At 42.1% G+C, this 15,877-nt stretch overlaps 1 protein-coding gene across 1 annotated transcript in view; it reads right to left on the bottom strand.

The window, feature by feature from the left end:
• The window catches only part of PRKAR2A (protein kinase cAMP-dependent type II regulatory subunit alpha), a 156,829-nt gene that overhangs the window by 77,430 nt on the left and 63,522 nt on the right, over positions 1–15,877 (bottom strand). The window lies entirely within an intron of this gene.

Below are 15,877 nucleotides of genomic sequence, written 5' to 3'. Positions count from 1 at the left end.
TACAAAGATTTTCTCTTTTCACCTAGATCAAACTGGAGGAGTTTTAGTTTAAGTATCAAACAAAATTGTGGTAAGTTAAAATGAATCCAAGAACAGTTTTTCAGCTAGTTTTTCAATTTGACCAGAGGTAATTAGTTCATATAATCAAGACCACCAATATGCTCAGCAACAAGCTGGGCCTAAATTCTGTGTTAAGGCCCTTATTACATTTCTGCAGCCCTCCATTCAAACTAGAATTTCTGCAGCAGATTCAAGTATATTCCAAAATGGAAATTTTTGCTTGATTAAATACGAAAATGAATTAAGTAGGAACAGACATTCAGTGAGTACAGCTTTGCTTGTGTATACTGATATTAAATTCAGTTTACTTCACACTGCTGCCAAGTTTTCAATATGCCAGATTTGTGTATTAACATGACCATATTGTAGAAGTTGTTTGGGGAAGGGGGAAACTGAAGTGTTGGCATCCAGGACACAGCTGAGACTTTCAGCAATGGAATGAAGACAACTCTTTTAGCTTTCAGTGTGATATGGTCGGAAGTGGCTGTTCTTGGATGGGGGAGGGGATGGGGAAGATGGGCAAGCTAAGTTTCCCACCACAGAAACCTTTGACATTAATGGATCCAATGACAATGGATAACCAAATTCTCTGGATATTACTGCTAAAGGGGATCAGCTATGAACACAGTGAACTTTGTTTATTATTTTATTTGGTTTGGTTTATAGCAGCAGTACTCAAACAGGGGCCAGGGGCCTGGGGCCCCCTGGGGGGCTGTGAGCAGCTTTCAGGGGGTCCACCAAGCAGGGCCAGTGTTAGACTCACTGGAGCCCAGGGCAGAAAGCAAAAGCCCTGCTGTGCAGAACTGAAGCCCAGGGCCCTGAGCTCTGCCACCTGGAGCTGAAGTTGAAGCTTGAGCAACTTAAGCTTAGCGGGACCTGCTGTGGCGTGGGTCCCCAGGCACTTGCCCTGCTTTCTACCCGTTAATGCCAGCCCTGGCGGCACGGATGGGCCATGGAGTTTTTAAATCATCATATTGTGGGGGGGACTCAGAAAGAAAAAGGTTGAGAACCCCTGGTTTATAGTAAATATTTTAACGTTATCTTAAATGTTTTTTGCCTAAGTCACGGATATTTGCAATCTTAATTAAAGTTTATAAAAGGGTACTGTATTTGGTTTGTTTTAATTGCCTGGGGATTGCCTCAGGTTTAAAAAATATTTAAGAATTTCTCAGTGACAGACATTCCTGTGTAACTTGCAAACTGCACAGGGACAGATCCCACTTCTCCCATATTACCTGCCTCCCAAATGTGCTTACTTCCTCCCAGTGCCCAAAAGACCCTTCCCATTCCACCCATCTTCCCACGTAGTTGCCTGCTTTCTCCATAGAGTAGGGAAGGAAAACCGACATGGAGACAGGGGAAAGAGGCATAAGAATTGGAGATAGCGTATATATTTGCAAAGCAGATAGGCTCTCTTTCCTCTCTATACATCTCTTCAAGACTCTCCCCAGACTAAACCCAGGGGTGGTGGGCATTAAGATAGGGTGTGAGGAGGGCAGCTGCTCCCTTCCCCATGCTTCATAACACATGCTTGGACTGGCAGGTCTGGGTGTCAAAGCAAAACAGGAAGTGGCCCACTCTCCCCATCCATCACCAGCAGTAACTGGAACCTTAAGTAATGACAGGTTTCAGAGTAACAGCCGTGTTAGTCTGTATTCGCAAAAAGAAAAGGAGTACTTGTGGCACCTTAGAGACTCATGCTCAAATAAATTGGTTAGTCTCTAAGGTGCCACAAGTACTCCTTTTCTTTTTGGAACCTTAAGGGGGCACTACTCCATGAGGGCAGGCAGCAGCTCCAGTGAGTGGAGAAAGTCAGAGAGGGGCAGAAAGATGCGGGGGGGCAAAGAGCAGGAAGTGACACTGCAATAAAGAAGGTGCAGTCTCTGCTCTCCACTTCCTTGGTGCAAAACTGGACTGGCTCTGCAATGCTCTGGCCACGACCACTTGAAAGTTGATCAGCACTTTTCCCCTCCCATCTCCTGCTCCTATCACAGGTAGATGGAGGCAGTGGCTTAGCTCATGCTAGCTTCTCTCAGAGGACCAGAGTGGGACATGCCCAGTCCTCTGGCTCCCATAGTGTCACAGGGGAAAAGTGGGGACAGGGAGGGGTTCAGAGATGGCAGGGATTGCAGAAGTTAGGGTTTAGGATTTTGGGCGGGGAGGGGGGTGGAAGACGGGGGGAGAGAAGGAGACTCGGACCATCTTTATAAATATCCACAAAAGTCCATCTCCATAGAAAGCTTTGGAACACTATCGATAAAGCCTTCCTGAATTGTTACAAATATGGTCATAAACAACCTTTACAAAACCTTAAGTTAAAATAGTTTGCTAACTTAGAGCCTGATCCTTCAAGCACAAAGCATGGCTGGATCTATACCAGCACCTGCAGCTTGTGCTTCATCCTGGAGAAGGGGATAAAGAATGGATCAGCAGGGCTTAGCACCTTTGGGAGGGGCGGGCACGGTAGAGGGGAATGGGTTATATCTGCACCTTCCTCCTTAGCATTGCTCAGAGAGGTAGTCAGTGGGCCCCTGTGATACACTTGGCCTCCAACTGCCAGGGCCAATGAGTTGTTGCTAAAATGAGGCATGTGACAGATATGACTGTATAATGCAATATCCTGGGCAAACCTTATGAAATTAAGTTAAACTTTATTGAATTACATTTAATACCTTTGGAGTCAATTGTATTGCTTGTGCACTATTGTGGGATTGTATAGAACTTGTTTAGGAGGAGGAAGGATTAATGCAATCTCAGAGAGAATATAAATTTCAAAAAACCATGTTGAACAATATAGAAGAGACAATTGACGTTTTGAGACAGTATGCATGAAATGGAATTCCTAGGAAGTACTGGAGAGGAGGGGATAGCAAACCCACACCTACGGACGCAGGCTTTGAAGCTTTGCCATGGGTGGAGGGGTACCGTTTGTCTGCTGGGGAGGAGGAGGACTGTTCAAAGACCCATTCTGTATTTTCCAGTGACCAACACACATATCAAAGATTTTTGGATAAACAGCATGGTTTTAAACAGGCCCGGGACTTTTTGTTCTGATCCAGCAAACGGGCAGAACCTCCGATCCACAGAGGGGTGTGTAGTAATTGATAACTGCATCAATAACACTTGTACCATCTCTGAAGAGAAAAGTGAAGCAGGTGTGCTTAGGCAGACTGTCTTTTGCTAGGATTAACCCAGTGAAGGCAGGCAACTGTTCAGTCTGGAAATGTCCCAGTCAGGCAGGAGAGAGATACAGCTCTCCACCCAAGAAAGGCAAGAGGCAAAGAGCCAGAAGCCTGAGAGTGGGTGCCCTTGCTGAATCACTAAGGGGGTAAACAGATGCAGTTGTTTTGAACTGCAACATTTCTCCACCTGCTAACATGCAAAAAACGTTTACTCCCCTTCTCCTAACTGTTGTTCTTCGAGATGTGTTGCTCATATCCATTCCAAACCCACCCGCCTTCCCCCTCACGAAAGCTTATGCTCAAATAAATTTGTTAGTCTCCAAGGTGCCACAAGTACTCCTTTTTCTTTTTATTAAAATATTGGAAATAATCACAACAAAAGGTCCCCAAATACACCGATTTTTAATGTTTTATCCTTCAAAAAAATCCAAGAGCTTTCAACGGCCGAAGCAGCCTCTGGCCTCTCAATGAAATCTGAAATGGACCCCTGATAATCACCCCTTTATTTCCATGATTGCTGCTTCCACCCTTTGTGGCCAGGTGGCATTTATACTGTTATGGTAATAATGCAGATGGCACAGTTACAGTATTATAAGTTCTTCTTCTTACCACGTGAACACCATTTGAAAGAAATGTTGCAGTGTTTTTAGTTTTATGATGCAACTTCTTTCCGGGGGGTGGGGGGGGGAGACGGACACGGGACTTTCCAGACAGCAAGAGAGTTGGCTCTCTGCCTTACTCTAACTGGAGCGGATTGCTGGGGCAGAGTTGACCCCTTCACAGAATCATAGAATATCAGGGTTGGAAGGGACCTCAGGAGGTCATCTAGTCCAACTCCCTGCTCAAAAGCAGGACCAATCCCCAATTAAAACATCCTAGCCAGGGCTTTGTCAAGGCTGACCTTACAAACTTTTAAGGAAGGAGACTCTACCACCTCCCTAGGTAATGCATTCCAGTGTTTCACCACCCTCCTAGTGAAAAAGTTTTTCCTAATATCCAACCTAAACCTCCCCCACTGCAACTTGAGACCATTACTCCTTGTCCTGTCCTCTTCTACCACTGAGAATAGTCTAGAACCATCCTCTCTGGAACCACCTCTCAGGTAGTTGAAAGCAGCTATCAAATCCCCTCTCATTCTTCTCTTCTGCAGACTAAACAATCCCAGTTCCCTCAGCCTCTCCTCATAAGTCATGTGTTCCAGACCCCTAATCATTTTTGTTGCCCTTGGCTGGACTCTCTCCAATTTATCCACATCCTTCTTGTAGTGCGGGGCCCAAAACTGGACACAGTACTCAAGATGAGGCCTCACCAATGTCGAATAGAGGGGAACGATCACGTCCCTCGATCTGCTCGCTATGCCCCTACTTATACATCCCAAAATGCCATTGGCCTTCTTGGCAACAAGGGCACACTGCTGACTCATATCCAGCTTCTCGTTCACTGTCACCCCTAGGTCCTTTTCCGCAGACCTGCTGCCTAGCCATTAGGTCCCTAGTCTGTAGCTGTGCATTGGGTTCTTCAGTCCTAAGTGCAGGACCCTGCACTTATCCTTATTGAACCTCATAAGATTTCTTTTGGCCCAATCCTCCAATTTGTCTAGGTCCCTCTGTATCCTATCCCTGCCCTCCAGCGTATCTACCACTCCTCCCAGTTTAGTATCATCCGCAAATTTGCTGAGAGTGCAATCCACACCATCCTCCAGATCATTTATGAAGATATTGAACAAAACCGGCCCCAGGACTGACCCTTGGGGCACTCCACTTGACACCGGCTGCCAACTAGACATGGAGCCATTGATCACTACCCATTGAGCCCGACAATCTAGCCAGCTTTCTATCCACCTTACAGTCCATTCATCCAGCCCATACTACTTTAACTTGCTGACAAGAATACTGTGGGAGACCGTGTCAAAAGCTTTGCTAAAGTCAAGAAACAATACATCCACTGCTTTCTCTTCATCCACAGAACCAGTAATCTCATCATAGAAGGCGATTAGATTAGTCAGGTATGACCTTCCCTTGGTGAATCCATGCTGACTGTTCCTGATCACTTTCCTCTCATGTAAGTGCTTCAGGATTGATTCCTTGAGGACCTGCTCCATGATTTTTCCGGGGACTAAGGTGAGGCTGACTGGCCTGTAGTTCCCAGGATCCTCCTTCTTCCCTTTTTTAAAGATTGGCACTACATTAGCCTTTTTCCAGTCATCTGGGACTTCCCCTGTTCGCCAATCTTGGCCAATGGCTCTGCAATCACAGCCGCCAATTCCTTCAGCACTCTCGGATGCAACTCGTCCGGCCCCATGGATTTGTGCACGTCCAGCTTTTCTAAATAGTCCCTAACCACCTCTTTCTCCACAGAGGGCTGGCCATCTACTCCCCATGTTGTGATGCCCAGCACAGCAGTCTGGGAGCTGTCCTTGTTAGAAGACAGAGGCAAAAAAAGCATCGAGTACATTAGCTTTTTCCACATCCTCTGTCACTAGGTTGCCTCCCTCATTCAGTAAGGGGCCCACACTTCCCTTGACTTTCTTCTTGTTGCTAACATACCTGAAGAAACCCTTCTTGTTACTCTTGACATCTCTTGCTAACTGCAGCTCCAGGTGCGATTTGGCCCTCCTGATTTCATTCCTACATGCCCGAGCAATATTTTTATACTCTTCCCTGGTCATATGTCCAACCTTCCACTTCTTGTGAGCTTCTTTATGTTTATGATCCACTAGGATTTCACAGTTAAGCCAAGCTGGTCGCCTGCCATATTTACTATTCTTTCGACTCATCGGGATGGTTTGTCCCTGTAACCTCAGCAGGGATTCCTTGAAATACAGCCAGCTCTCCTGGACTCCTTTCCCCTTCATGTTAGTCCCCCAGGGGATGCTACCCATCTGTTCCCTGAGGGAGTCGAAGTCTGCTTTCCTGAAGTCCAGGGTCCGTATCCTGCTGCTTACCTTGCAACAGAGCATTAGTGTTCTAGACAAGATTCCTGAGAGAGGACTGTCTGAGGGCTGTTTGACCACCTCTGTTCAAGAAATGTTGTGTTTAATGCTATTAAAATAAGCCCTGCTCTACACTGGGGGGGGAGGGGTGTCGATCTAAGTTACAGCAACTTCAGCTACGTGAACAACATAGCTGAAGTCTTAGACATGGTGTCTTCACTGCGGTGAGTCGACTGCTCCGCTCCCTCGTCTGCTCCACTTGCGCCTCTCGCGGCGGCGGAGTACAGGAGTCAACGGGAGAGCACCCGGGGGTCAATTTATTGTATCTAGACTAGATGTGATAAATTGATCCCCGGTGGATCGATCGCTACCCGCCAATCCGGCAGATAGTGAAGACATACCTTAAGTTATAGTAAAAATATATAGACTTTGTGTCACTGGTTTCTCCTTCAACAGAAAACAGACCAGGAAGGGCCTGAAATTTTGCTACCTTGCAGCAGCGGGGTGATAATATACAAGTCCATAATGTGCAAAAGCTACTTTTAATAAATAATTCCATCAAGTATATTCCAAAATTAGTCAATGACATTCATCTTTGCGAAGATCAGTAGCTCCTCTGGTTGCAGGCAATAACGTAACAAACAAAAGTCATGTACCAGTGACAATGGTTGTATCTGTCCTAGGATTCTGTACTAGTATCCAGCACGGCAGCATTTAAGTGCTTATTGAAAATATTAACAAAAATTCAACAGATTTGAAAGAGACTTTTCTTAGCTGAAAATATTACCCCTGTGACCTACAAAAGAACGATATTCTGATAAGAGAGCATACAGGGACAAGAATATATTTCTAGCAAATTGATATACTCAATAATTATCATCAATTCAGAAACAAGCAACCACTAACCAACCCACTTTACCTTCCACCCAAAGCACAAGGCTATGAGAGAACAAATCTATTACCTAGTTAAACTTTCCTGGGAGATTAAATTTCCTGGTAATGCTGAATTTAAAGGGCAGAGAAAAAAATATTTTTGTGCCTCTCTAGCACCTTACATCCAGGGACCTCAAAGAACTTCATAACAAGTTCTCTGCATCCCTGGCATTTAAAGTTTTATTATAGGTATGAAGCCAACAGTAGACCAATTACAATAGTCGTTTGCAATCTTATTATTTAACTGACACCAGAAACTACAAAAGGCTGCAAATAATCAGCAGAAGGGCACATAACAAGTGGGGGAGGTAGAATGTATTTAGAAAATTGGATTAAGGTCCTTCTAGCAATATTCAAGTGGGATCATGATCTTTCAAGTGATTAAATTTATTGAAGTAGGCTCCCATGTAAAATAAATATGTACTCAAATCAAAACTTGTAATTACATCTTTGAGTTCTGATAAGTCCTTATCAAAAACAAATATAAACTCCCCAAAATCAATCACTACACAAGTCTCCCCCAGTTCCACCACTTCCTCCAGCTAGTCTAACTTCCTAAAGGCAATGTTTCTGCCTGGTTTTGAAACCAGAACCTCATGCAAGGCAAATGTAATATCCACTACACTGCAGAAATGCAGTTCAGACTCAGATTAAGTCAGTCAGATGGCTGGGACAGGATGCTCTCAGTAAAGGGTCACAGATTCCAGAACTAACTTCCCATCTTAGTCTGAGAACCCAAAGTTAGCTGACCTTCAAATCACACTGCAAAGCTTCTCTTTTTACCTGGGACCTTTTATATATAGTATTATTATTGTTAATGACACTGTTAAGATCCTGGATTTTTTTTCATATATAAATAAACCAAAATAATTAGAGAAACTCTTGATGGAACTGCAACTTTATTTACAACTGAAGATGCACTCTATATTATGCTAAAAACCTAGTGATTTGCAATAAAAAGCAGTATTCGGAATCTTGCCTTCTAACTGGTCAGGAATCAGAAACAGCTTTTCAAAGCACCATCAGTTAAGACTATTTTGTGTACTGAACAATATCACAAAATATTACACCAAAATGCTGAGAACATTAAGGTTTCAGTGTTGTTGTTAACCCAATTTCTGCAGTTCCCAAAAGTGTGGTAGGCTCTTCAGTGCAGGGTTTCTGTTTTATTTGTACTTTGAAGAGCTTTACAATCTAATTTCAGACATGATACAATATGAGGAGGCATAAAGAGGCAATGAAAAATTGGGGGATGGGGGAAAACTAACAGAGTGACAACTTTATGTGGTAACTCAGCAATGATTCAGTACACAACAGCGTGAGCAAATAACTAGATAATTGTATTTACAAATCACATTGTAGGTAATACTTTTGTTGGCATCACAGCAAAAGATAATCAGAGACATTAGCTAAGAAAGAGCGTTCAGCGTATAAGCATTGCATGGAATAAAGCAGAAATGGCTGAAGGAGACTACGGCCATGTCTACGCGACCTGCTGGATCAGTGCGTAGTGATCCATCTATCAGGGATCGATTTATCGTGTCTAGTGTAGACGCGATAAATCGATCCCCGATCGCTCTGCCATCAACTCTGGAACTCCACCACGGCGAGAGGCAGAAGTGGAGTTGATGGGGGAGTGGCAGCCGTCGATCCTGCGCCACGAGGACACAAAGTAAGTGATTCTAAGTCAATCTAAGATACGTCGATTTCAGCTATGCTATTCTCCTAGCTGAAGTTGCGCATCTAAGATGGATCACGCCCCCAGTGTAGACCAGGCCTAGGACACAGGAATTGATTCTGTAGATATCGATCCAGATTCATATACTGTGCCCATCACCAGGATATCCAAGAACCCAATGGAATCAATTGGTTAAACGGAGCACTCAAGTCAAAAAGTGACAAACTGCACATGCTACTGTAACTCTTGCCCCTCTTGTGTATAAGAATTACAATACAGCCATTATTTACAAGATTATATACTATTTCACAAAGAATACCGAGTCTAAACATTTTCTGCAACCTTAGATCAGCAGTTCTCAAACCGTGGCCTGATTAGCACACAACTGCGGCCCAGCTCAGCTGTGTGCTAAAGAGCAGCCTGCAGGCCAGGGTCCCACCAGGTTCCTGGCTGCCCGGAGGGGCCGGGGCAGCCGGCCCAGCCCCACCCCGTGGGGTCCAGGGCAGTTGCATGGCAGGCATCCACGGTTGGGCTGCCGCTGCCCTGCCACCCGGCCCCTGTGGCCCAGGTAACACATTGTGGGCTGCATGTGCGGCCAATAATGTGTAATAAATTGAGAACCACTGCCTTAGAGTAATGTATTTAACACCTGGCAGTACAGAGGTACAGAGCAGTGCAGACTGCTTTGTTTACACCAAACAAAATCCACTGAAGGTGTTCATATGACAAGTACAAAATAAACCTCTCTTACATAATACACTACAGATTAAGCATAATCTATGACAGAAGCGAAAGTCGGGGATGGAGGGAGGGGGACATCTATCTACACAGGCCACCTAAATTTTCAATAGAGAAATGTCACAGTTAATCTAACTTACCTTGTAAATTACACCTAAGAAGGAACTATATATAAATTAATTACATTCCCTGCACCTGCATAGAGCCCAAAATTACATAAACGCGTTCAGCACAAAACAACTTGCAGGATCAAGGCTCTCTATTAAAAAGCAGACCTTACAGATGCAAATTTACATTGAATGATTGCAAATGCAGAAATACTGGATAACCTAAATATACAAGAATGAAAGTTTGCTACAGGATGATACAAATGTTAAATTGAGGCCTTAAGAAAAAGGCTGAATGATATATGATCCACTCTCACATAATACAATGTAAGTAACAACTATCAAAATGCATATGCACAGAGAGGTGATGCTGCAGTTATGCATGGAACCTTGTTCTCATTTCTTGAATTTCTGAGCACTTAATCATGCAACTGTAACATTTGCTCAACATAGTTTTCAGGTTTAATGAAATTTCCTAGGGGTTGGTTTTTTGGGGGTTTTTTTTTTGGTTTTTTTTTTAAAACAAAAAAAAATATTGAAAAGGTTCCATAATCTAAAACTGTTCACATTGTTCTCTATCTCTAGATACAAAGAGAACATTTTTTCACCCCAACTCCTTTCCCAAAAATAGCTGAAGTGTTTGGGTTGAAACATTAAAAAAAAAAAACACCCAAAAAGGCTGAGAAATCTGAGCCCCAAATAATAAGTTACTGTGGGAAAAGCCAGACTTTATCTTCAATTTAAATCATTTTAAACTACATTTTTAACAGGTCTTGAAACTCAGTATTCCCCTCAAGCAGTTCCTTTCTGCAGTCTATCTTTCATTTGTGATCTTTCCTCATACTCCAGCATTCCAACCTAAACAGTATCACCACAACACTGGTCTCAAATACACGGATATTCATTTTTATCTAAAATGAGCCTTCCACATCTTGTAGAGTTTTCCAAATGCAGTAGTGGCTAGACCAATTCATTTTATGTCATCTTCACAATTCCCATTCTTTGATACTAATCCTCCAAGGTACACAAATTTTTCCCACTTGTTCTAATTCTTTGTTTCTATCTTCAATCTTTACCTCTTTTTTTGTATTCCAGTTGCCACAGTTTGTCTTCTCTATGCTGATCTTAAATCCAATTTTTCTGCTTTCCCAGTCTACCTCATTAATTATTCTCTGTAAATACTCCTCCTTTGTCAAAGCCATGACATCAATATATAATCTGTAACTTCAAGGTTATTCACTGTCTTCCCATGTAACATGACTTCTCATTCCATCTCTCAGTGCTATAGCCATTGCTACTTCCATTACAAAGCTGAGCATATCTGGCAACAGTATGCATCTTTATCCCACTCCTACATGTCTTGAACCATGCAGTCTGCTTCCTGTCTACTCTCACTGCACTCCTCAACTTGCTGTAGATGTTTTCTATCAGATTGAGCAATTACTCAGGAATGACATGCATTCTCAAGACTTGCCATAACCCTTTCTGCAAAATGATATCAGAAGCCTGTTTGAAATTTATAAAGTTGTTGCAACAGATTTGGTTGTGTTCTAGGCGTCATGCTGTCTGGAGCGGCTCACAACTGTGAGTGCCAAACTTAGGTTAGAATGTAAGAAAACAGGGCAGACACCCCAAACTGGTGGTATATTCTATAATTATATTTCACCAAGCCAGTAACAAATTTGAACTCCTGGATCACTATACCAATCTTACTGTGGAGTCACAGACAGCTGCCTTCAGCACTCCAGTCTTATCCTGCCACCCAGACAAACTGGACTTGGTGATAATGGTCACAAACAAACAAAAAATAATCACACCACATACTGATTCTTTGGGATTGCAAATAACCAGTAACTTACCCTAGGTCAGCTGGTACTTTGGAGCTCACACCAAAGAAAATGCTGACAGCCAATTCTATAGTAAACTAACTACAGGTTTATTAGCTAAGAAAAAATGAGAGTTATTGAGAGTTAAAGCAGGTAAAATATAATAGGTGAATCAAAGTTTGCAAATCCAAAATGACAGCAGTTGATGTAATACACAGCTAGTTTCCCAAAAGTCTTTTCATGAAACCCTGATGTTTCTGGGGATCTCCACTTTGCATGTCATATCCTCTCTGTAAGAGTTCAAGTAGTCAGCGATAAGGATTATTCTTTTGAATCAGGTTTCAGAGTAACAGCCGTGTTAGTCTGCATTCGCAAAAAGAAAAGGAGTACTTGTGGCACCTTAGAGACTAATCAATTTATTTGAGCATAAGCTTTCGTGAGCTGCAGCTCACTTCATCGGATGCATAGCCGATGAAGTGAGCTGTAGCTCACGAAAGCTTATGCTGAAATTGGCTAGTCTCTAAGGTGCCACAAGTACTCCTTTTCTTTTGAATCAGGATTTATAGTGTCTGCTCAAAGACGACAACCTGAACAATGTCTTCACCTGTGTGGGGCAGTGAATTTCCATTGTCAAACATAATGGCCCTTACTTTGAAGTTAGCACTCTTCTTCATTTACATATCCAAGGCTCCAATCGCATTTGACAGGTAATTTACCTTTTACATTGTGTATATCCGTGTAAGTGGTCAGTTTGGATGAGCTATTACCAGCAGGAGAGTGAGTTTGTGTGTGTATGGGGGTGGGGGGGGATGTGAGAAAACCTGGATTTGTGCAGGAAATAGCCCAACTTGATTGTCATGCACATTGTGTAAAGAGTTGTCACTTTGGATGGGCTATCACCAGCAGGAGAGTGAATTTGTGTGGGGGGGTGGAGGGTGAGAAAACCTGGATTTGTGCTGGAAATGGCCCACCTGATGATCACTTTAGATAAGCTATTACCAGCAGGACAGTGGGGTGGGAGGAGGTATTGGTTCATATTCTCTGTGTATATATAAAGTCTGCTGCAGTTTCCACGATATGCATCTGATGAAGTGAGCTGTAGCTCACAAAAGCTTATGCTCTAATAAATTGGTTAGTCTCTAAGGTGCCACAAGTACTCCTTTTCTTTTTGCGAATACAGACTAACACGGCTGTTACTCTGAAACCTGTAATTAATGTAACAGCAAACAACAATCCCTCATTAGTTTTCATGAAGTTTACACATCAAGTATATTCTCATCTTAACACTGACACATACTTTTGATCTAGGGTTAACTAGTTACAGGAATATACATAATGCAATGCAATAGCAATCAATGGGTTATAGACAAATGAAGACAGTATCTTTAACATTTCTTTTAACTAAACTAATACACAAATGAATTGGCCTAATTATACTACAATACCTTTTGTTGCTCCTTTAATTTCTATTAGCTTATGAGTGAACTAGCCTCCAGCCCAGTCCTGAGCTGGCACCAGGGTAGACAGCATCACACTAGGTATTTCTCCAATACCTGTCTTATCACAAATAGTTGATCTACTGTATTTCACCTCTGTCTAAATCCAAATCACTCTTCTGCAAGCACTGCTTTATTCAGATACCTCTTCATTCTCCTCTGCAACGTCTTGACGGATGCTTTTGCCAGCATACTCAATACAATGATTCTTCTGTAGTTCTTTCACTTACTCTTAACTCCTTTTTTATAGATTGGTAGTATTATCACTTTCTCACATACACTTAGCACTTGATCTTGCTTGGAAATTTTGTTAAATAACTTGTGCATCACCTTTATCACATGTTCCTTGCCTGCTTGCAACAGCTCTGCGATTATGTTGTCACTTCCTGGTGCTTTTTTCTTTTTCAAGCTTTCTACTGAGATCTTTACTGTGTCTTCTAAGAGTTCCACCATCTTGTCTCCCATATTTGTACTGGGAAGCTTCTCCGGGAGCTTTTCATCTGTGTTCACGACATTGTACAGGTCTTCAAAATACTCTTTCCATCGCTTATTCTTTATTTGTTCATCCTCAATTAATTTGTCCATGCTTATCTTACACCTCTGTTCATGGCCTGGTATGTAAGCCAAGAGTGGAGGAAGCTTACCTTATAGAATCATAGGACTGGAAGGGACCTCGAAAGGTATCTAGTCCAGCCCACTGCACTCATGGTAGGACTGAATATTATCTAGACTATCCCTGACAGGTGTTTGTCTAATCAGCTCTTAAAAATCTCCAATGATGGAGATTCCACAACCTCCCTAGGTAACTATCACCCTAACAGTTAGGAAGTTTTTCCTAACGTCCAACCTAAACTTCCCTTGCTGCAATTTAAGCCCATTGCTTCTTGTCCTATCCTCAGCGGTTAACAATAATAATTTTTCCTCCCTCCTCCTTGTAACAACCTTTTACATACTTGAAAACTGTTATGACCCCTCTCAGTCTTCTCTTTCCAAGACAAAACAAATCCAGTTTTTTCACTCTTCCCTCATAAGTCATGTTTTCTAGACCTTTAATAATTTTTGTTACTCTTCTCTGGACTTTCTCCAATTTGTCCACCTTTCCTGAAATGTGGCACCCAGAACTGGACACAATACTCCAACTGAGGCCTAATCTTACGCGGAGCAGAGCGGAAGAATTATTTCTGGGGTCTTGCTTACAACACTCCTCCTCATACAGCCCAGAATGATGTTCGGTTTTTTTGCAACAATGTCATACTGTTGACTCATATTTAGCTTGTGGTCCACAAGGACCCCCAGATCCCTTTCCGGAGTACTCCTTCCTAGGCCATCATTTCCCATTTTGTATGTGTACAACTGATTGTTCCTTCCTAAGTGGAGTTCTTTGCATTTGTCCTTATTGAATTTCATCTTATTTACTTCAGACCATTTCTCCAGTTTGTCCAGATCATTTTGAATTTTAATCCTATCCTCCAAAGCACTTGCAACCCCTCCCAGTTTGGAATCGTCCGCAAACTTTATAAGTGTACTCTCTATCCCATTATCTAAATCACTGATGAAGATATTGAACAGAACCAGATCCAGAACGGATTCCTGCAGGATCCCACTCGTTATGCCCTTCCAGCATGACTGTGAACCACTGATAACTACTCTCTGGAAACGGATTTCCAACCAGTTTTGCACCCACCTAATAGTAGCTGCATCTAGGTTGCATTTTCCTAGTTTGTTTTTGAGAAGGTCATGCAAGACCGTATCGAAAGCTTTACTAAAGTCAAGATATACCATGTCTACTGCTTCCCCCCATCCACAAGGCGTGTTCCCCTGTCAAAGAAAGCTATCATGAAGAGGTTTTAAAAACATAAGACTAACAAAAACTAGTATAAGACATGCAGCTTTAATCACACATTTGTATGATAGCTCCATGTAACTAATATAATAAGGTTCAGTTATTGCTATTACAACTCCTATAAATTTATCAAAAATGTGCAGTGAAAAAGATGAAGTTGCAACCATATTACCAAACATAATTTTAGCCCAGTTGCGTGCATTAGTAATCTGGTTTTACATTCGCTGCAAGTTCACGCTAACATATAGAGCATAAACAAATATCCTGTTTCTCAATAAAGACTCATTATTGCACTGATCATCAATGAGACCACTAATACTTCAACACTGAAGATGCAGTGAAATGCCTGTATGTCCCCTTTCGATGGTCACTTAGCCATTCTGCCCCTACACTATGGAGTTCACAGCCTTTGGACATCTGGAATAGCTCCATTTTCTTATTTAAAATTTTATTTAATTGCTTTTAACCAGTTATTGGTTCAGGATGGATTACTTTAATATTTACATTAACGTAAAATGGCTTGAGACCACCCCAATAAGGTGCTTTAATGAGTTGTCACTGTCCCTCCAAATTCACCACTGCAATAGTAAAATATATGCTAGTGTCAAAATAATGAAAAAGCTCTGATTATGGTCCGCTTCCTTATGTGCGGCAACACCCTTGTCTCCAAATCATGCCCTTAATTGAACCTGAGCAATTGCACTGCAGACTAATAGGGCTGCCTAGGTGTAAATGAGGACATAATTTGGTCACAAGGGGACTATACATGTGAAAATAATACAAAGATCCTAAAAGATCCTTCCTTCTCATTCACTATCACAGGAAAGGACCCACGCCAACTATCTAACCTCAGGCTGAATTTGCACAGATGATTTAGAAAAAATATCTTTTTATTTAAAAACTGAGAATATTTGAACTGGAAATAATTGACAGACAATAAACAGGGAACTCACAATGCCATTTTCACAAAAGTACTTTTAAAAGTAGAACTACATTAACTAATTTCCTGGACAACTATCCAAGTTTAGTTAAATGAAAATCAAAGAGAATTTAAGATGATTTGTGCTGTGCTCTGGCGGAAC

Source organism: Lepidochelys kempii, chromosome 7 (genome assembly GCF_965140285.1).
Source record: "Lepidochelys kempii isolate rLepKem1 chromosome 7, rLepKem1.hap1, whole genome shotgun sequence".
NCBI lineage: Eukaryota > Metazoa > Chordata > Testudines > Cheloniidae > Lepidochelys > Lepidochelys kempii.
The sequence above is the reverse complement of the archived record's forward strand: the minus strand, read 5'-3'. Positions and strand labels throughout refer to the sequence as shown.